We start from the raw sequence: 23,554 nt of genomic DNA, 5'->3' as shown, positions 1-23,554 counted from the left end.
TTTTGGCTTCATTGCTTTTATCTATTGTAAATTTGTTTTCTGTTCCATTTGTTTTTGCCCTTCTCTTGTTTCTATTTTCTTCGGGATTAATATATCGCTCATATTTGAATTTATTATTTAGACACTTAGACCTTTGATTTAGCCTTTCTTTTCTCTAACATATTTTTCTAAACATGGTTAGCTGCGTTAACTAAAATGAGCAGCTTTACAAGGCAAAGATAAGTTGAGCCTTTATTAAAAGGTTTGCAAACTGGAGGAGTACACCTCAACCCGAAAGTTGATAGTCGAGCCCCCATCAACCCCAAGCCCTCGGCCTTGAGGTGGCTGGTTGTTAAAAGCAAAAACTGCAGAGTGTGCAAGGTTAAGGCTGAGTCTAGTTATGATTGGCCATCATTTCAAGCTACAGTGTATCTTGTGCCAGGGGCCTTCTAAACGTCCTAACTGCAGGAAAAGACTACTGCATTGTTCTCTGGCCATCTGGTGACAAAGTTAAAATGTAATTTTTTATTTGTGCCCATAGTTCAGCCTTGTGGTGGTCATGGTAACCATCACATCAACTCTTGCCTCGTTCTTATCTCTTTCTTTTATCAGTTGCATTCTACAATTTTCATCTTTTCATTATTCAGTTCAAAGTATTTTCTAACTTACGTTATGATTTCTTTTTTGACTCTTTTTTCTTATGAAATTTCACTTGACTTAAAATTTTATTTTATTTGGTATTGCTATAGATGCATCAACTTTCTTTTGGTTAGTGTTTGCATGGTATACCTATTTTCTTCCTTTAACTCCTAACCTTTCTGCGTATATCTCTTATAAGCACTGTGTAGTAGGTTTTATTTTATATTCACTATGACAATCTTTCTACTTTAATAGAACTGATTCATGTACATTTAATACAACCACTGATGTACTTGAATTTATATGTACCATATTACTAAGTGTTTGCTATTTTTATCATGTTTACATATCATTTTGACCCATAGAAGTCTATTAAGCTCCAAATATTTAGAATTCTGTTTATCATATGCATTTATTCACTTTTTAATGATGTGTTTGTTAGAAACTATACTCAGTATGCTTTCTATCCTTTCGGATATCTTGAAAATTGCTCATTGTACAGCATTTGGTAAATATTATTTTTAGTACATATAATTTTGTTTTCATAATTCTAATATCTGGGTTACATGTATCTGTGTTTAATACTTTCATCCTGTTTCTTGGTACTTCTTATGCCTAATTTTTTATTGAATGCCAGACATGTGTATGAGAATTTGTAGATGATGTTACTTTTCTCCAGAAAGGATGCACCCTATCCACTGATAAACAGCTGGTTGGTGGATTACTACAATCCAATAATGGACTGAGTTGACTTGATGTGGGTTGTAAACCTTTGCAAGGCTTGTTCTACTTCTGATTTACCCTTGCTCCTAGGGTGTAGACTTCCAAGGTCTTTACCAGGGACACTCCTTTTTGGAAATTCCTGAACTTCAATTTTCATCCTTGGCATTGTGAGAGACCAAAAAACTCTGGTCTGTGTTTGAGATTCTTTCTACTTGGATTATTTGCCTCGTGCCTTATGCATATGTAAGGATTTGGAGATTATCTTAAAGATAGAAGTGCTAACTGTATATTCTGGTTCTCTGTATTTTGCTTCTTTTGTTGATGTTTAATTCTCAAATCTTGGTTTCTTTGGAAGTCCCTATACTCAAATTTTTGACTACCCAGAGCCATATGATTTTGGAAAGCTCTGTTGGATTTTATGTCTCTTAACATCTTCTAATTTTCTCCCCATCATCTCCATGCTAAGAATGGGCAAAGTCACTGAGAAGAAAATACGCATTCGTTGTGTTGAGTTCACCATAATGAGTTTCTCTTCTCTCCATAATCTTGACCCATTAAGTCTTGACTGCCCCAACAGTGTACCAAGATATTCAGTTTTTTTAAACCCAAATTTTCTGTCTTGTCTCAATAAGAAAACTGATCTCCTTCATGCTATTCCATCATAGCCAGAACTTTATATATATATATATTTATTTTAAAAATCAACATATATATACATATATATTTTGACTTTAAAAATATGTATATAACCTTTCCACCAAAAAAAAAAAACCTTCTTGCCCAGATTTTAGTTCATGATTTCTACCAAGCATAGAAAAATGTCTTTGATCTCAACTACTGCATATTATTACAAAGGAGATAACTCTTCCTTCCCCTCTTCATTTTATGAAGCTAGAATAAGCTGTATATGAAAAATTGAAAAAGAAAACCATAGTTAAATCTTAGTTGTGGACACAGGCACAAAAATTACAAAAAAAATTATTAATAAAGCATATCCATAGACAAAAACAAAAGTTGCTACATCCTGACTAAATTTGGTTTATCCTAGTAATTCAAGCTTGATTAAATATTAGAGCACTGATTTATGTGATATATCACAAGAACAGATTAAAAGAGAAATAAGTTATATGATCAACTCAATGGATACCAAAACAAAATTGGATAAAAATCAAGAAGCTGTATAAAAATAAACCTAGCAAACTATAGTTAGGATACAAGACCAAATAAGACAGATATCTCAACATATTGGAGATAGAGAATAAGTAAATAAATCATTATACAAGCAAGATAACATACTGTGATTAGTATTTAAAGGGTATAAAGTAGGCAATGAAACAGAGAGGGGAGACCATGTTATATGAGGCAATTGAGGAAAGTCCCTTGGCTTAGAGCAAGGTCGTGAACCAGCCATGGAAAGAATTAGTGGATAAGCATTTCAGACAGAAGGAAGGACAAATGCAAAGGCCAAGAGTTTAGAAAGGGCTTCACATGTTTAGAAATGGAAAGGAAATGAGTAAATAAGAGTGTAGAAGGAAAACTGGAAAATATATTTTAAAATGGGTTTGGAGAGCCAGGTCATGGTACACATGGTCCTGTGTACTCTGGTACTGAATCTGAATTTTGATTCCAAGATCAGTTTGAAGATATTGAAGAGTGTTAAGTGGAGAGGAGAGGTAACATGATTTGACGTATGTTTTTAAAAGATCAGCTTGACAGACCTATGGCGAACTCATTGGAGTATTGCAAGAAAGTAACAGGAAACCAGTAACGAGGATTTGCAATTGTCAGAAGAGAAATGATGACAACTTGAACCAACTGGTGTTGGAGGAGATAAAGTGATGTAGAAACAACAGGACATGGTTATGGGTTGGGTGAGGGTTTTTGGAAAGATGCTGGGTGCAAAGAAACAATTTAGAATGAAATCTGAATTTTGCCATAAGCAACTGGGAGGATATAGAGCTGGCATTTTAAAATATGAAGAAGAAATAAATTATATAAGAAATGTGTGGAAATAAAATGTAGATCACTTTCTCATATCTTGCAGTAAAAAATGTTCCAGAGAGAGTACAGTGTCAAGTGAAAAAAACTGAGAACCAAATTTAATATGATAAAATATAAATAAATATCTTATTTTCTTTTGAGTAACATCTTTCTAACCTCAAAAGAAGTAAAGAACACGTCAATAGAGAAAATTGAAACATTTGATTATGAATATTTGAAAGCTTCTCAACACTAAAAATATAACTAGCTTAACAATACAAATGACAAGGAGGAAAAGTTAGGATTATAATTCTTGAAAAATGATTGCTATTCCACATTTATCAAAATAAGTTGGAAGGGTAAATTAGAGATGTTTAATATAGTTAAAGAGTAAATATACAGGAGGAAGGATCTAAAACACTGCCTTCTACATAATAAGCTCTGAATGAACATCGGAGGGGTGAAACTGGAGTAGCCTGACCAAGAAGAGATGCATTAACATTTGTGAATGTTGTCTAAAGGACAGTGGGATGATGGTCAAAGACAATCATATGACTAAGAAAGATGATCCCGGCTACAATTCAGAGTGGTCCAGTGTGGTCAAGAGCAGAAGTAAGAATACAGGTTAAAATCATGCAGGAACCATATTATTTTAAAAAGTTATAAAAATATGGGACTTAATCCCTTGGTGGAATAAGGAGTGCTATTACAAATGACTTCTAGGAAATGGTGCCATCCCTGCGGTCTCATTTATACTTTATTTACATATAGATAGCAGTTCTGTTCTCTCCATACATAGACATCTACAAAAACTCCTCTTTTATGATATAGTCTTAAAGTTGTGTATTTCACATGTTCTTCCCCTGCTCCACCCCTCTCTACTTCTAGCCAAATGTCTTTCAAGCTAAAGTGCTTTAGATTTTATGCCTCATTTTATGATTGTGAAATTAAAATTGCTGGATGTTATGGAAATTGTGCTCATATTTGATTCCGGTTGTTAAAAAAGTGGGCCAAATCTTTGACCCAGTAAGCCTCTTTCCTGGGACTTTATCATAGTTAAATAATCCAAAAGCAGATAAAGAAGATCTGGAACAAAATAATTATAAATGATTAATTGAGTTACATATTATGCTCTATATCACAATAAAATAATGGATAGCCATTAAAATGACTATTATAAAGACTGTAGTAACAAGAATATTCTTATGAATCATTTAAGCCGAGTGTAAATGTGTATCTATACTATGGTTAAAAACACTGTAAAAATAACATGAATTTGACAGCCAGGTCTGGAAAAGAGCAGTGAAAATGAAAATAGTTTGATTCATAGAGGTGATCAAATAGTGCTTCTCAAACTATAGTATGCAAATGAATCGTCTGAAATACTTCTTAAAAATTCACATTCCCAGGCCCACCCTATGAGATTGTATTCAATTACTCTGAAGAGAGACTTCAGAATTTACAGCTTAAAAAAGCATTCCCAAGTGATTCTGAGGCAGTCATAAGTAGTTCACTGTTGGGGGCACTGTGACAGGGTCATGAGTGAGTTAAAGGATTATAACCACAGTGTTATAATCCACTAATATGGTTATGTTGTTTGCCGCACAAACATGAAATAGGGGAAAAGCCAGGAATATATTGTACTTCATTGTGTGTCCAGCCCCTAGTCAGAATGGGATAGACTTAAGTTTACACAGTTGATGTATAATATTATGATATTTGCATATTTCTGACCCCCACTAATCCTTTTTTTAATAGCCTAAGTCTGTGGGACTCTATTTTCCTCCTATCTACTCCCTGGGAAGAGAGTGACTCCATTTGCTAATTAACTGTTATTCAGTTCTCAGCATTGAGCAGGGCAAACAATAAATTTACAATAGTTCATGAATTGATGAAGACTTTAAATGATGGTTCTCTAATGGAGGAGGCTTGGAGCTAAGCCTGCTGTCACGGATTTAGTATCCACATTTCTGGGTGACCCCACATTCGCTGTATCTCAGCTATCCTGTCTCCTCAAACCTGGCTTTCCTTTTCCCTGTTGAAGCAGATCCCATCTGTGACCCAACACACATCATACCCTAGCGTATTCTTGACAGCATTCTCCCTGGGGTACTGAATTGCCTCTGGTCAACTCACTAGTTAGCTTCCTGCTTTGAAGGGACCTAACAATAGGAAGCATATAGCTTCAGCCTGCTGTGATTTAATTAATGACTGCTACCTAAACAGCTACTGTGGTTAGAACTGTGACTGGCACATACTTAGAAAGTATGCAACAAAGGTTAGTGATTATCCACTTCATCTTCTGGTCTGGATACCTTTAGATGTCAATGTTGGGCCTTCCCCTAACCACTTCTGCATCTACATTGGATTCTTGAATTGGACTTTAAATAAGTTAACCATTATGGTTTCATAAATGTCCCATACCACCAGCCTCTTTCTTGTCCCTGTTTCATCTTTCTCCCATCTATTCATAGGATAAAGTTCCAGCAAGACTTGTACCCAATTTTGTTATATTTACAACAGTTAGATGAGAAATTATATCTGATTTCTAATGTAGACATAGACAAGGCAGGCACATTAATAGTTACCTTCCCAAAGTATACTATACAAACTAACTCTGCATTGAGAAGAAAGAAAAAGAGGCAGTATTATGTTAGGCACTTGGCACACATAATTAAGTTTATTCTCACAACAATTCCACATTACATGAGGAAACTGAAATGTGGAGATAATTGAGGTTTAAGTGTAGTGACAGAGGCAAGATTTCAATTCTTATCTATCTGGCTCTAAGGCAGTTTTTTGCCGCTGTGCTGCAATGCTAGTCAACCTGTCCAGTTTGTTGACTTTAGTTTAAAAGGTAAAAACAAACTACTTAGAAGGAAAAGTTTATTGCTAGCAGCATGATGTCAGACAAGATAAGCCACTGATTGAAGGTTTTTTGCTTGTGTGTGTTTTTTATTTTTCTAGAAATCTTTATATCAACTACTTGACTATTGCATAACTTTAGGTATTGATCAAGGCCAAAAATAATGAAAGAGAGAAGAAAGATGAGGTTTTAAGCAGAGATACTATGGGCAATTTCTTGACATAAAATTAATGTGAGGGCAAATGGGGAGCTGAGCAAAAATGATTAATTGCTCGTTAAAATTTACCTTGGTATTAAAGTATGTCAAGGGCACACGGTTCTGAAGGCTATCAGACGACACTAAGAGTGTAAGAAAAATAAGAAATGGCTATGAGGTCATTCTTTTGTTCTGTTTTGTGAACTTAATAGCATGGAAACCATTGCATAATGACTGACGATGATACAGATCAAAAACGAACAATACAGCAATGCAAATTAAGAGCCTGGTGTTGGTCTGACTTAGGAGAGGAATAAAGAATAAGCAAGGTCAGGCCATGTGAGAAGTTTTCTTTTATTTAAGAGCTCTAATAAGTGTTTTAAACTGAAATTAAATTGCAGTTTGTATTTTAAAGATATCAGTACCTTTTCCATTAAAACACCCATGGAGACAGTTAAAGATAACACCTAAAAGTCATTCTGAGAACTGGGTTTATGTATCAACCATTGGAAAGTGACCCAGAGGAGTTTCCATGAACCACCAGAAGCAGATGAAGCTGGATTGAGAAATACAATTATGATCTATGTGTTGAATCCTGGTCCTGGTGAGAGGAAGTGAGGATTGAGGAGAATAGAAAATCAGGATAGAATATAGTCTTATTCCTTTCAACTTAACTTGGAGACTTTGGATTAAAACGACCTGCACAACTATAGATTTACCCTGTGGGTAGGCTTTCTTTACAGCTAGAACCAGGGCCACATGCCACCCTTCTCTACTCCTCGTCAATACCTCTCCTTATTCATCCATTCAAAGAAACAAACTCTCAGATTACACTACGGCAGGTAGAAGAAGGAGCAGTCTAATAGTGTACTGTATTTCTTGATGTGTTTTTCATTTTCATGCAGTGATGTCTGTGCAGAGAGAGACAAGAATAATATTGAGGTAAATAATGCAGAAGATGATAGAATTTTATGTCCTCTAATGGAAAAAGAGTGGCAGACACATTTTTATCTCAGATTTATTTGCTGATGTACTGAAATTAAGCCAATCTTAATTTATTTCAAAGTCAACTCAATTTTTGTCAATTTAATGTGCTTTTAACTCTTACATTTAATTCTTCACACTAACTAGTATTTATAATCTTGATTATTTCCATTATTTTATTTGTGTAATTTTTATTTTTAATTTATGCTTTTTCAATTGCTTTCTCTTCCATTTTCCTGACTCTTGCTTTTTATTCTGGCAGCCCACTTTTTAGGATTATATATTTATGATGTTTTAAAATATTTTGAGGGCCAGCCCAGTGGCATAGCAGTTAAGTTCACATGCTCCACTTCAGCAGCCTGGTGTTTGCCAGTATGGATGCCAGGTACAGAAACTATGCACTGCTTATCAAGCCATACTGCAGCAGGCATCCCACATATAAAATAGAGGAAGATGGGCACAGATGTTAGCTCAGGGCCAATCTTCTTCACCAAAAAGAGGAGGATGGTTGGTAAATGTTAGTTTGGGGCTAATCTACCTCAAGTAGAAAACAACACAACAAAAATATTTGGTAGTGCAAGTTTCATTTATTAGTTTTTCAAAAATATTGACTTGCCTACTTAAGTCCGCTTTTCCTCTCCGAATTATTTTAGCTATTCTCAGATGTGTCTATATATAATTTTGAATATTGATTCTGCGATGAAACCAAAATTACTTAAGGGAGAATTGTAACATTTATGAAATCCATTCTTCACATACAGGGACTCCCTGAAATACTTTACAACTTTGATGAGAATTTTGACACTTCTTATATAGAGTTCCTGCACATTTCTTGCTTATTTATTTTTAATTGTATATAAAATATTTTATTCCTTTGTATCATCAAGCTGGTATTGTTACTATGAAGCAAATGTATTAGCATTTAAATTAGAAGACTCTGATGAGACTTCAGAGTAGAATAGAGCATTGATTAATAGACTAGATGATTCAATCAAATAATACCTTTACCTGAGTAGGCGCGAAAATTCTAATGTCTTGAAAATTAAGCAATGATATGACTCAGATCTAGAGACAAAGACTCTAACTCCTTCCATAAGTTATAAGTTTCCTAATGCTGATTTTAATCTGATTTAAGTATACTGCAACATTGTCACAAATGAGAATCTGGGCATGTCATAGTCAATATTCCTATTCATTAGGAAATCTCAGCAAAATCTGGGAAGGTAAACCTGAAATTACTTGCAAGGTTTATCTCCAAATTTGAATGACACAAATATTTCCCAAGTGAGTAAACATCTAATCATCCAGGAAATCTAGAAGTAAGAATATAATAGTTTAGGGGCCGGCCTGGTGGCACAGCGGTTAAGTTCACATGTTCCACTTCTTGGCGGCCCAGGGTTCGCACATTTGGATCCCGGGTGCAGACATGGCACTGCTTGGCAAGCCATGCTGTGGTAGGTGTCCCACATATAAAGTAGAGGAAGATGGGCACGGACGTTAGCTCAGGGCCAGTCTTCCTCAGCGAAAGGAGGAGGATTGGCGACAGATGTTAGCTTAGGGCTAATCTTCCTCAAAAAACAAACAAAAGAATATAATAGCTTAAGAAAATCACAATTAAATATTTTTTAGCTAAGAAATAAACTGGTCTTCTGGGTAGCTGTAGACAATGAAGTCAATATGTTAAATAACATCCTAAGATCTCTTCCACGAAAGACATAAAGTAACCTCACATCACACAGAGTCACACCCTAAGCATTACTGAAAGACAGAGAAAGAGGAAATTTCAAAATAACTCTGAAAAAAATGAGAAAAATCAACAGATATTAGCACCATCCATCCACTGGTGTCCGCCTTACCCTGCCTGTTACAGGGCTTTAAGGCAAGCAAAGGTAGACAAAGAAAAATGCTAAACACTGAGAGTGAGTCGGAGCTATGACTAGAAAAATTAAATCCACCCTAAACCTAAAAATACTAAAAATAGAATAAAGGCAAATGAGAGCAATTGTGAACATGCTTGAAACAAATAAAATAATATACAGAACCAGAAAAAAAATAGAAAAATCTGAGAAGTAGTAAAATATATAAGCAAGACCAAATGAAGACTTTAAAACTGAAAAATTTAATAACTGAAATATAAAACTCACTGATGGGTTTAATAGCAATATGGAGGGGAAAGAGGAAAGAAAAACAATGACCTGGATGATATAACAATAGAAATTGCCCAATTTGAGCAACAGAGAGAAAATAGACTAAAGAAAGAAAAAAAAAGAACAGAGCTTAAGGGATCTTTGGGTCTTTAACCAAAAGTCTAAGGTGTATCATCGGGGTCCAAGAAGGAGAGGAGAGACAGGGCAGTGAGGGAAAAGTTCTCAAATGAATAATGGCTTTAAACTTCCAAACTTGGCATAAGACATGACTCAAGATTCAAGAGCTGAATGAACTTCAAACAGAAAATCCTCAAAGAAATTCACACTAAATGTATCATAGTCAATCATCTGAAAACTAAAGAAAAAGAAAACACTTGAAAGCAATGAGGAAAAAAAGACATCCACTGCTGAAAGAAAAGAATTATCAACTCACTATACTATATCCAATGAAAATATCTTTCAGAAACGAAGGAGAAATCAAGACATTCTCAGATGAAGCAAAACTAGGAGAATTTGTCACCAGTAGACCTACCTTAAAGAATGGCTAAAGAAAGTTTTCTGAATCAAGTGATAAAAAAAATAGAAGGAGAGAGACCTTGGAATATCAGGGAGAGAAAAAGAACACAGTGAGCAAAAATATGGGTAAATACAATAGACTTTCCTTCTCTTCTTGGGTTTCCTAAATTATGTTTGACAGTGGAAGCAAATATTATACTCTGTCTTCTGTGGTTCTAAATGCATATAGAGCAAATATTTATGGCAATTATATCATAAACAGAGGAGGGTAAAGTGATATAAATGGAGGTAGGGGTTTTATATACCACTTGAATGGTATAATGATGATACCAGTAGATTGTGATAAGGTTATGCATATGTAATATAATATCTAGGACAATAACCAAAAAAGCTATACAAAGAAACACACTAAAAAATACTGTATGGATAATTCAAAATGGAATTTAAAAAAGGGTTTAATTATCTCACAAAAAGGCAGGACAAAAAGGCAAATAAACTTGAAACAAACAAAAATAAATTGTAGAGTTAAAGCCTCAACATATCAATAGTTAAATTAAATGCAGAGGATCTAAATACACCAATTACAAGACAGAAAGTGGCAGAGTGAATTAAGTAACATGTCCCAACTATATGCTCTCTAGAAAACACTCACTTCAAACACAATATAGGTAGATTGAAAATAAAAAGATGGACAATTTTAACAGAATTAAATTTAAACAGAATTAAAATGAAAATACAGTAGATTAAAATTTGTGGAACAAACTCAACAACAACAAAAAACCAAACACAATTTAAATATGGATAAATACTCAAATAGACATTTTCAAAGAAGATATACAAATAGCCAAGAAGCACATGAAAAGATGCTCAACATCACTATCATTAGGGAAATACAAATCAAACCCTCAAGGAGATATCACTTCACTCCCATTAAGATGAGTACTATCAAACAAATAGAAAACAGCGAGTGTTGACAAAGATGTGTAGAAATGGAAAACCTTGTGCTTTGCTGGTGGGAATGTAAAATGGTGCAGCTGCTATGTAAAGTAATATGATTGTACCTCAAGAAATTAAACATAGAATTACCATATGATACAGCAATTTTGCTTTTGGTATACACTCAAAAGAAGTGAAAGCAGGGACTCTAACAGATATTTGCATAAGGGTGTTCATGGCAGCATTATTCACAATAGCCAAAAGGTGGAAGCAATCCAGCATCCATTGACAGACGAATGGATAAACAAAATGTGGAATATTATTTAGCCTTAAAAATGAAAGAAATTCTGACACTTGTTACCTTGAACACCTTAAGCAAAGTGAAATAAGCCAGTCATAAAAGGACATATATTGTATGCTTTCAGTTATATGAGGTACCTAGAATAACCAAATTCATGGAGACAGAAAGTAGAACGGTAGGGGGCCAGCCCCGTGGCTGAGTGGTTAAGTTTGCGTGCTCTGCTTTGGCAGCCCCGGGTTCATCCATTTGCATCCTAGGCATGGAACTAGTGCTGCTCGTCAGGCCATGCTGTGGCAGCATCCCATGTAGAAGAACTAGAATGACTTATAACTAGGATATACAGCTATGTCCTGGGGCTTCAGGGAGGAAAAAAAAGAGAAAGATCGGCAACAGATCTTAGCTCAGGGCCAATTTTCCTCACCAAAAATAATATGTATATTTAAAAATAAAAAAATAAAAAGAAACGAGAATGGTGGTTTTCAGGGGATGGGGGAGAGAGGAATTAAAAGTTATTGTTTAATGCGTACATAGTTTCAGTTTGGGAAAATGAAAAAGTTCTGGAGATGGATGGTGGTGATGGCTGCAGAACAATGTGAATAATGCCATGGAACTGCACTCCTAAAAGTGATTAAAATGATAAATTTTATAATATGTATATTTTATCACAATAAAAAACATTGTGGAACACAGTTAAAGCAGTGCTGAGAGAGAAATTTATAACACTAGATGCACGCATTAGGAAAGAGGAAATGTCTCAAGTCAATAACCTAAGATCTCATCTCAAGAATCCAGAAAAAGAAGAGCAAAATAAACCCAGAGCAAGCCGAAGGGGGAAGTAATAAAGGTGAGAGCAAAAATCAATGAAACTGAAGAAGAAAAAAATAGTAGAGATATTTAACAAAGCAAAATGCTGGTTCTTTGAAGAGTTCATAATTATTGACAAACTTCCACCAAGACTGACATAGGAAAAAAAGAGGGAAGATTCAAATCACCAATATGAAGAATGAAACATGATATATCACAGCCGAATCCTCAGAATGTATAGCAAGTATTCAGTGTGAGACATATTAAGTTTGAAATATATCACGAAACTTTCAAGCCATCAAGTAGGCACCGGGACTTAGCTACCTTGCTGCACAGGGTCTCTGGTTGGAACTTGCCTCAGCAGGTCAAAAACGTTTTTTGGTCATTTGGCATGTGGCAATGTATCCTTCATCTGAGAACAACTGTTGTGTGGAGTACATTGCACAGCAAGGCTTAGTTTGTTTCATTCCATGGAGATTATTTAAGTCATAACAAGAAACAAAATGAGAACATGTAAGTTTCCTTATATATTTTTCATTATGTCATGAACATTTTTGCATGATTGCTACTTTATAATAGCTCCATTAGAGAAAGGATCAGCCACCTCTTCATCCCAAATGATGTCATTGTTGTCATTGGGTGTAAATGAAGGAGTCACCTCGCATGGAAGAAAGGAATGACAAGGTTGTGTCTATATAGCTTAACTGCCAATGAGCTGTTTTTACCCATCTCCTCACAAGATAGCTGGGGGCTGGGTAATTCATTAGGAAGCCTGTTCTCCAGTTCTGCTCAGACTTTTGAAACTTGAAGTAAAAAGTCTTCATCATCAGAATTCAGTGAAATCAGAGTGGATGATAGCTGATTGCTACTTAATGTTGAGTAGAAAATGGAGCTTTGTTGAGAAACCACTCAGGCTGATGTCTGTCTCTAAGTTCTGAACATTTCACTCACTGATTATGAAAAGAATCTATTATATAATTAGGCCGCTGAGGGGGAGAAAGTAGTCTCTTGATTTTCGGCCACAGCTTCCACTAAAACACCAGGAAGACACAATCATGAACACGATTTCAAGTCACAGGAATTTCTGCAATTACATGGAACAGTGTTTCTCAAATTTTTGGCAACTTTAGGTCACCAATTTAAAGTACATTTCAAAAAGATTCATCAACATTTAAAGTAATAATACAAATAATACTGAATATTTAAAAATTGATAATTATGATGCTTATTTCAGATCAGTGAGAGAGATGAAATTATTTGAAATCTTTCACCAAAGTTTCTAAATCTGATTTAAAAATGAATGGCTATAGCTGACAATTGGGGCCATAATCAGGTGATATATTCTTTTTTTTAAAGAAGATTAGCCCTGAGCTAACATCTGCCACCAATCCTCCTTTTTTTGCTGCAGAAGATTGGCCCTGAGCTAACATCCGTGCCCATCTTCCTCTGCTTTATATGTGGGATGCCTGCCACAGCATGGCTTGACAAGTGGTGCCATGTCCATACCTGGGATCTGAACCGGCGAACCCTGGGCCACCGAAGCAGAACATGCAAACTTAACCACTGCGCCACCAGGCCAGCCCCTCCAGGTGATGTATTCTTTTCAATCTCTTTTTCTAGTAAACTAGAACATTCCAACTGATGTTTAAGTCACCAGGAATGGACAATAGTGTTGAGCATATCTGTTTGATAGTTCTGGAGATTCAGATTCAAAATGGAACGAAAATTCATGACAGATTTTTTAGTGACTAATGACATTCTGTAATATCATCTTCAATAGCTGAAAAGTCAAATATCTGAACATGAAAGATAATGGTGAATGGCATTTATCCACTCTTTGTTTCATTCATCTCAGTAAAGCATTCCTTCAAGTTTTGATTAAACACACTCAATAATATATACCAACAATTTCCTTCTCCAGCAGGTGAAAAAGCCATCAGATATTGTGAAAGAGTGAAACTCAGCAATCAAACAATCTGCAACATGGTTTAGTTTTCTTATAAAACTTTAATATCCTTAACTTGAAAAATTGTAATATTTTAGCATGACGTCATAGATTCAGACTGTTCAAGATTTTGCCCATTTCAATGAAAAACGCAATTTAAGTAAATCACTTGAAATCTTAAAATGATGCCAGATCATTACCGTAAATGTTTCATCTAGCATCTCATTTCACTCATTTGCATGCCTTTATAACAATCTGCATTCTTACGTGCATAAAAGCAGTTCTTTGCATAGCATATTGAGAAATATGCACGATTTGATCACATTCACATTATCCTCTTTTTTGTTTAACCCTATTCTCTTTTTATTTATTTATTTTTTAATTTAGTGTGCATGTGTGTGCGTGAGGAAGATTGGCCCTGAGCTAACATCCATTGCCAATCTTCCTCTTTTTGCTGAGGAAGATTAGCCCTGAGCTAATGCCTGTGCCCACCTTCCTCTATTTTGTACATGGGATGCCGCCACAGCATGGCTTGAAGAGCAGTGTGTAGGTCCACACCAGAGATCCAAACCTGTGAACCTTGGCCACTGCAGTGGAGTGTGCAAACTTAACCACTGTGTCACTGGGCTGACCCTATCCTGTTTTCTTTTGACCCTGGATTGAGGTCAGGAGGGGAATCTGGAGCTGGACTGCCTGGGTTTGAATCGCAGCTCCACTACTTACTAGCTGTGTGACCATGGACAACTTGACCTCTCAGTTTCTGCATTGATAAACTGAGGATCATACTAGATAGTAACAATTTCACAGGTAATCGAGTTAATTCACCTAAAGGTTTTAGAGCAGTGCTTGATACTTAAAGGCTCAGTACATGTTATCCGTTGTTATATATGAATACCACAAAAATCTAAGAACTTACTCAAATATCGGTGATTTTATCTAATTGTAGTATATGCAGTACATGTGGTTTTAATTGCTTTTCAAAATAATTATGCTTTATTAGGCAGAAGTCTTTTTGATATTAATTAAAAGAAAAAAATTAGAACTAGTTTAAATAGGAAAAGGAATGCATTGGATCACATAAACTGGGAAATACCAGAGGAGATTTCACATTAAGACTGGCTGAACTATGGAAAGCAGTATGGAGATTCCTCAGAAAATTAAGAATAGATCTACCATATGATCCAGCTATCCCACTGCTGAGTATTTATCCAAAGAACTTGAAAATGCAAAGGCATGAAGATACTTGCGCCCCCATGTTCATTGCAGCATTATACACAATAGAAAGACTTGGAAGCAACCTAGGTGCCCATCAAGGGATGAATGGATAAAGAAGATGTGGTATATATACACAATAGAACACTACTCAACCATGAGAAATGATGAAATCCGACCTTGAGGGTATCATGCTGAGTGAAATTAGTCAGAGGGAGAAAGTCAAATACTGTATGATCTCACTCATAAGTAGAAGATAAAAACGACAAACGCACAGCAATGGAGAATGGATTGGTGGTTACCATGGGGGAAGGAGGGGGAGGGCAAAAGGGGTGATTAGGCTCACATGTGAGGGGATGGGCTATAATTAGTTTTTGGGTGGTGAACATGATGTAATCTATGCAGAATTTGAAACATATTACTATGTACATCCAAAAGCTATATAATGTTATAATCCAATGTTATTGCAATTAAAAAATAAAAAATAACAAAAAAAAGACTGGCTGAATTAAGATTTTAGACATTGTTATCAATAGTAAGTCAACTCTCTCTCTTCAATCTCTCGGTTCTGCTTTCCTCCATTTGTCTTTATTCTCAGGAAAAAAAGGCTTTCAGCCACTCTGTGCTTATAGTTCTTAACTATCACCATCTCACAAAAGAGAAACTTTCCCTCTTACGACATTCTTATAAATCCCCATATAAAATAAACATGAAAATGGTTTATGGGAAAATCAGTCTCTGCAGTTAATTGCCCCTTTCAACCTTCCTCTAGAAACATTACTGCTTATCCCTGGATGAAATCTTGGGCATGTTCCATCTCTTTTAGTTGATAACAAATAGTTTTATTTCCCAATGTTAAAAAGTCCAGGCTAACATTAAAGCTTCACTGTTTCATCCACTTGAAAGCTCCTTCCATTCCCCAGCGCAGCCCTTCTTCTGGCTGGAAATGCTGCAGTGGGAAAAAACGGGTGATGCTGGTTTCGTCCCCATTTCCTGTTCTTTCTCTTCTACTCCTTCTTTCCCATTCACTGTGCTGCTTTGGAGCTCCCCAGCATTGGAACAGGGGAACTAGGAGAGGGAAGGTTTGCCCATATGCTACAGTCATAATCTGGCGTTAGTACCCTCTGAGTGTGGCAAATGTCCAAATGCTGCTGCTTCTAATCGAGCCCTTTGTGGGTTTCTTCGAGACTTGCTGGAAACCTCTTACCCGCTGTTACCTGGAGTAAGTGAGATCTCTCCTGGCTAAACTTATTATTTCCTGCTCAGTTCCTGGGTTCTCAGAGGCATCCCAAGACTCTCTGGAGAGTCTACTCACCACTTCAGATGGTGCTCTTGGTTGGGGATCCTTTAACACATGCAAGTCCAGCTGTCTTCCACAGGGTTGGCATCTGGTTCTCAGATGCCTCACATTTTGCCGCTGAACTCTGGGAGTCCAGGTGTCTTCAAGGGCAGGTCTCTTTGGTGGGCTTGGGAGTGAGTCTCTGTCCTTTCATTCTTATATCATTTGGTCTCGCCTCCCTATTCCCTGGTCTAGTGCTGCCTGGAATTGGGTGGATAAATTTTTCTAAGTCTGGAGTTGTCTTAGTGAGTATATTTGGTTCTTCCACAAAGTACGTTTTTCAGCTTAGCTTTATCAATAATATAGGTAATGTTTTGGCCTCTAATTTTATTATTTGTTTTATTTCTCACATTGATCAGAATCCAGGTAGGGAAAAGGGGTTCTCTTTGTTAGATGGTTGGAGAATCTCAGTGGTCCACAGACTACCGTATTGAGAAACAGTAATCTACTGGGGGAAAATATGGAATGAAATGGGAGTGAGCCTAGCACATGGCCTCTGCCTTCAAACTTTCAGTCTAATTAGAGAGCTGGGCAACTAAATCAACACATACAGTTCAATGCACTGAAAGAATAATGGCTGCATTTATTGGGTATTAACTTTATGTCAGGCTTTACTTACACTTCCTCATTCAACCTTCACAGCATTTCACAGATTGAGGATTTAGGGAGTCCATTTACAGATTGGGGCTCAGAGAATTCAATAACTTGCCCCAAGTTAGGAAGAGTCAGAACCTGAGTTTGACCCCAAGTCTGTCCTCCAACTTCTTAATCAGTACCCTTGAAGGCCTGACTTTGACTTTTAGAAGTTTATAGTCTAAAGGAGAGTGAGACAAGCAAACCTTCAATCTCAGGATGGCATAATAAGAAAGATCTTATTTCCATCAAGGACTTTGATGTAGTAATTAGTGTGATAGAAGATCTTTCTTCATATGCTAATGTCATTACCTGGCGATGACAAAGTGTCTGTCTTAGTGAGTTCGGGCTGCTGTAACAAAGTACCATGTACTGGGTGGCTTATAAACAACAGAAATTTATTTCTCACAGTTTTGGAGGTTGAAAGTTTGACATCAGGGTGCCAGCCTGGTCAGGTTCTGGTGAAGAATCTCTTCCAGGTTGCAGATAACTGAATTCTTGTTGTATTCTCACATGGCAGAGAGAAAGATATCTAGCTCTCTGGCATCTTCTTATGAGAGCATTAATCTCATTTATAAGGGCTCTACCCTCAAGACCTAATTACCTCCAAAGGCCCCACCTCCAAATACCATAACATTGGGAGTTAGATTTCTACATAGGTGTTTCAGGGTACAGAAATATTCCGTCCATAATGATGACCTAGGTACAAGTTCACAAATCTGCCTAAATCTTAAAGCTCGTCTCTGGCACCCAACCAGTTCAAAGACTCTCCACTTGTATATACTGACCATTTGTGTTGTGCTTACCAAAACTCAATGGATTTTTTTTTTTTTTTTGGCTTGAGGAAGATTAGTCCTGAGCTAACATCTGTGCCAATCTTCCTCTATTTTTTATCTGAGACGCTGCCACAGCATGGCTGACGAGTGGTGTAGGTCAATGCTCCGGATCTGAACCTGTGAACCTGGGCTACCAAAGTGGAGTGTGCCAAACTTTAACCTCTATGCACAGGGCTGACCCCTCAGTGGATTTTTAATATATTCTTAAGTGCAAGCAAACTCTAATCAGAATCATTAAATCCCATAATTTCTGAGATTTCAAAAGGTTTATTTTTACTGTACTTTGTTAATATTTAAAGAAGTATAACATTACATTTCACAAAATATTAGTATTCTGATTTTATTTTAGAAGTGTTTTTTATACATTCACTTATCTGATATTTACAATATTAGGATGCTATGAAATAGATTATCATTTATTATTATTATTATCAACAGTATAATAATTATTATTATATTATAAGGAACCTAAGGTTCAGAATTATATAGTGACTTGTCCAGTCACACAGTTAGCAGCTGGCCGGACTCTCTTCTGATTGCAAATCTCTTTACTCTGCTTCAGTGCCTCAGCCACTGCCAGCAATCATTCTAGTTTTTCCTTGGCTAGTTCCTCCAGAATGATGGATATCTTCAAAAGGTTGTCAATGTGACTGCAAGAGCTGAGCACTGGCTGGCTAGAAATAAAACATGTATCAGACACCTTGGTAACGTACAAGTGCATTTATAGAGGCATTGTTTTTAATCATGAAAAGCTGGCGTGACAGGTAATTTTTTAAAATATTCAATTGTGTTTTGCTTTTGCAGCTATAAAAAATGTTTAAAAGAATGAGCAGTATTTATGTGTTATGCTTTGTATTTTCTTCCTCTCATTGCCAAAAGGCAACTAGGATTTTCATTCCATTCTCTTGGGCGTAATTTCTAAGCAAAACAAAATTACAGATAGAAAATCACTGTGTGTGGCCTCTTTGGAAGCTTAAATTCATGATGGATATCATGAGAAGGAGGGAAGAGAAGCCTGTCACATCCAGGTCCATAGGACCGAAGTGCAGTATAGGATGGACGATAGGCTTATCAGCTCCTCCAGAATGTCCCAAAGGCAGGAGAGGCCTCTGTGAACATCCGGTTTTATAGAAGCCCCCATCACCATCTCTATACGAAAACAGGGACAGAAAGAGGATTCTCAAAACGACTGTTTTTCTGGACGGCTGCTAGCTGGAAACTTGAAGTCAGATTTAATTTTGTTTATGAACAATAAAGCATATACATGTATGTGTGTGAGGCAGAGTTGGAGAGTTGAAACAAGGCTGGTAACTGTGGATAATTTTTGACATTGAGTGATGGGTACATGGGGGCTCATAAAACTATTATTTTTTTGTGTATGTCTGAAATATTTCATACTAAAACATTTTAAAAAGTAGATAAGATAACAATTCCTGCACCCCTATTTTGTAGGATAAAGTTCATCCTGGCCATGCTAGAAAAAGCCTAAGTATAAAATAAAGGGAGTAGCAATGCCTGCCGTGGGCTTAGAGTGGAGACGTGGCAGTATGACATGCATTTTCCATCCTTCGTCAAGATTCTCCAACTTCTATTTTTCATATAAACTAAGTCATCAGAAATCAAAATATTCCATTTTAGTCATCTTCACACAGAAACAGAACAGATATGTGATGCTTTTGTGGGGATAGATTAATAGTTTGAATGAATAGCCATATCTTTTATTATAAATAAGCTTATCGTCCAGTATTTGATTCTATAGTCTTCTCTTTTTTCTTTCTTTTTTTTTTCTTTTTTACAAAAATCTGAATGAAACTGCTTTGTTTCTGCTTGCTTTAGTTCCAGCAAAGGCTCTACTAGACACAGAGATGGGATTTAGCTAGAGTCCCTGATCCACTAAAGCTGCTAGATTCAGATAATCTTGCTGGTTTTGGTCCACCAGACTGGAAGAAGATGAAACAAAATCTGGCCTGGATCCTCACCAAGTTTAGGGGCTGGATTTCATTTCCAAACCCAGACAAAAGCTCTGGTATCCAACTCCTCCCCAACTACCAGCCGTGATGCCCCAGACCATCTCCCTCTGCCTTGCCGGCGGTCTGCGATGGCACAATCAGCCATCCAGGGCCTGGGGCTCTCAGATTCTTGCTCTTCCAGAGCCCTAGAGCTGTCAGACTCACTGACGTTCCTGAGTTGCCAGCATCTTTCAAATTATGCCGTAGGACCTGTAGCTCAACAGGCCTAGAAGCCTGAGTTAGCAGAGTTCCTTCTTCCAGACTAGGTGTCTAACACCAAGATACCTGAGATGAGGAAAGTCCAGCTGAAGGAAGTCGAAGGACCACCCCACAGAAGCCTGGAGCAGACCTGTAGGGTCGGCCTACTCTCTAAGTGGAAGCCCCTCTGGGGAGGGAGATGTGTTCCCTTGAACCCATCATGAAGGAGGGCTTCCAATAGCTCAAGAAGATTTGAAATTAGCTCCAGAGGAGCACAAACTACCAATCAACTATCCGCGGACACATCTTGGTCTTTGGGGAACGCCCAACCATACTTAGGCTTGACCCGAGAATAACCACTTCCCCAGAGAAAACACCTTCTACTTTGGAACTGCCCACCCACATACGGCCCCTGAGTTTCTTGTTCCTCAGGGCTGAGCGTGGAGTATCAAAACCTGAAAGAGTTTCAAGGCCCCCCAAAGGGCTCCGAAGTGATGTGCTGGAAGAAAATGTTACAACTTCTATTTACGTTCTTTTTGATTTAATAGGCTAAAGAGAACATATGCTTTAATAATATATAAAATATGATTGGCAGTGGCATTCTCACTTGGTCCATGTGTCACTTAAGGTGTAAGTTGTACCCTGAGGGGAGAATATAAATTTTTACAACTCAAAAAAGTTGACAGCTGCATGCTCACACGTTTGTTCAAGCACATTGCAGCAGAGTGTGTTTCACCTATGCTTGGTTGTGTGCATTTACGAATTTGGTGTCATAAAGAGTAGAATTCTTATGACACTGAAATCTGTAATGATATAAGGTGTGAGCGTGTAAATCTATTTTATGTATTGTTTTTATTTTTGTTTTGTGCAACATAGTTCCCTTATCTTTTGGCAAAGAACCTAAAAGAGTAAGTTTTTTCTCACTAAATGACAAGTACTCTGAGTTTGCTGACCTTTTCTGCGATGACAAGTAGCTGTCAATAGAATGCCACCTAACAGAGATCCTCAAAAAAGATAAAGACACTTATTGTCTCCTTTCAAGGTAAAGGCGACATTCTAACAATAAGTGAGAAAGTAACTGGTTTTTGTTTTCTTTTCTTTTTAAACCTACTGTGGGAAAAGAATGTTGAAAAATGGATGTTTGGGAATGTTTACATCATTGTTGTCAAAAATGAGTCTCAGACATAAACTCTTTGTATCTAATACGGAAAAAAGTTGAGGCAGAGTTCTCTAACCTATTTTAAGATCTTCCAAACGCAGAGTTTCAGTGGTTTTTGAAACCATTTGATGAAAATATTGAAATAAAATCCCTTCTGACAGATTCCAAAAAAATCTGATTTTAACATCAGGGAAAGTAGAATTTATTAAATTTTAATAATACAAGTGAATGAGAAATCTGGTGACTGGGACTAAGAAACTAATATGATTTAGAAAGTACAACCAATGATGCATCTCCTCTGTCAGATCTGCAGATCTTCTGAGAAATATTTTGCAGCTATAATAGTAGTCAAAACCAAGTATCTAAACAAAATGAATGCAACTAGACCATAGCTTTTGAGCCAAAGCTTGAAACAGGGGCTCTGAGGATGGTGCATCTCTAGATCCCTAAGCACAAAGCTTGGCTATACTCAATAAATATTTGATAAATGAATGAAAATTTCAAAATAGCTAGAGGTTTGAATTATTCTAATATAAAAATAAGCATCCATGAATCCCTTCAAAAACTGTTTTAGTCCAACCATATGTATACAGAGCAGTGAAATAAAATTGCAAAATATCTATGCCTTTGTAAAAAAGTTTCTACTCCTGTTAGACCTGAGAAAAGAAGCCTGATGTTTCTGCTACTAACCACTAGATGGCAATGGCTCTACATTACTCTCGATCGTCTCTCTTCCTGGGATCCTGCCTAGTGGTCTCGGAGTTGGCACCTGGAACGAATATCTCCGCAGATATTTGCCAAGAAATGGCATATCTGCTTTAGGAACTCTGAGACTGATATTACTAATGCAAATGCATTTCTGTGCTTGTTTCTTGTTGCATATATCTATGACTATTGCAACAGTTATCCACCGGTTTGATTATCTTGGAGTTGTAAATTATTACAGCAAAATCAATGAAGAATTTATTTTAAGCCATAGGAGTTCATAGAGGTCTGCATATGAAAAATTTAAGATAATTGCAGTGCTTTTATAAATAGCATTCTGATATTCTCCTCTCTCCCCTCCTTCCCACTAACCTCATAACTTTGGAATTACAGAATGAAGACGTGAGTACAGGTACAGATATAGATAAAAATGGCAGAAGTGAGAGTTCTGCTCTTGCTTCCTGCTTCTTCCCCTGGCTATTGCTGTGCATTCACAAATAAGTCATCTAACTGTGACCAAAAGCTGTCCAGTCCCTCTTTCACAGAACAGATCTAGAAAGAGCACCTGCAAAATGCATGAGATTTTGGACAGAAAATGACAGAATTGGAGACAGGGTAACGACTGGGCAGAATGAAATGCTCTTCAGCTCAATACTTTGGGAAAATAATACCGTGAAATTTTCTTTTGAAATAGGGACAAAATATAAATCAATGCTTTCATGGGGTTGTTCTGTTTGAATTTACTCATGTAGCCACAGCCGAGTAGTGGAAAGAAACCATACCCAGAGTTTGGGAGTTGGTGTGATCACTACCTCATTTGGTCTAATGCTCTCACAGAAGATGCCTAGATCTTTTAAGATTTCTTTGTTTTCTATGACTTTATCAACTGTTAGTTCTAAATGACTCAAAAATTGGGAAAAGAAACAGGTTAAATTAACTTTTTAAAAACTCTACCTTTGAATTTGTATCTTTTTATTTCTCAAATGCATTTAGCTCTGATGGGTTCAGAAATGCAATTTTATTTTAGCAACTCCCTAGTCCCTGACAACTGCCTCCTGTCACCCTCCCTTAATTTTTAGATCTTTCTGAGGGAAATATTAAAAAAGAGAGAGTGAAAATGCAGACACCCTGCATCCCCAAATATTAGGGATGAAGAAACAAAAGGCCTCAAATTTCTGTGATTTATTTAAGGCCACTTTTGGCTGTTTTATGATAGAAAATAACAAAGTGACTAATCTCTCTCATGCTTTCTGCCTTTATTTAACTTAAATCCCATCTCAATCTAGTTCTAATTGGCTTCTTCCAGAGAGAATGCTAAAGGATTACTTGGGGATTGAATCTTCTCTTGACTACCTGCAACCAATTATTGTTGCGAATTACTTTTAAGACCAACCAAATCAATTATAATCAATATGGTATCTCCAACAGCACAGTCATTCATTCATTC

At 36.6% G+C, this 23,554-nt stretch overlaps 1 pseudogene; it reads left to right on the top strand.

Annotated features, from left to right (window-relative positions):
- Positions 1–3,854: 3,854 nt before the first annotated feature.
- The window catches only part of LOC124245783 (WD repeat domain phosphoinositide-interacting protein 3-like), a 76,346-nt pseudogene continuing 56,646 nt past the window's right edge, over positions 3,855–23,554 (top strand).

Source organism: Equus quagga, chromosome 1 (genome assembly GCF_021613505.1).
Source record: "Equus quagga isolate Etosha38 chromosome 1, UCLA_HA_Equagga_1.0, whole genome shotgun sequence".
Classification (NCBI taxonomy): Eukaryota; Metazoa; Chordata; class Mammalia; order Perissodactyla; family Equidae; genus Equus; species Equus quagga.
Note: the sequence above shows the minus strand (reverse complement) of the source record. Positions and strands in the feature narration are given on the sequence as shown.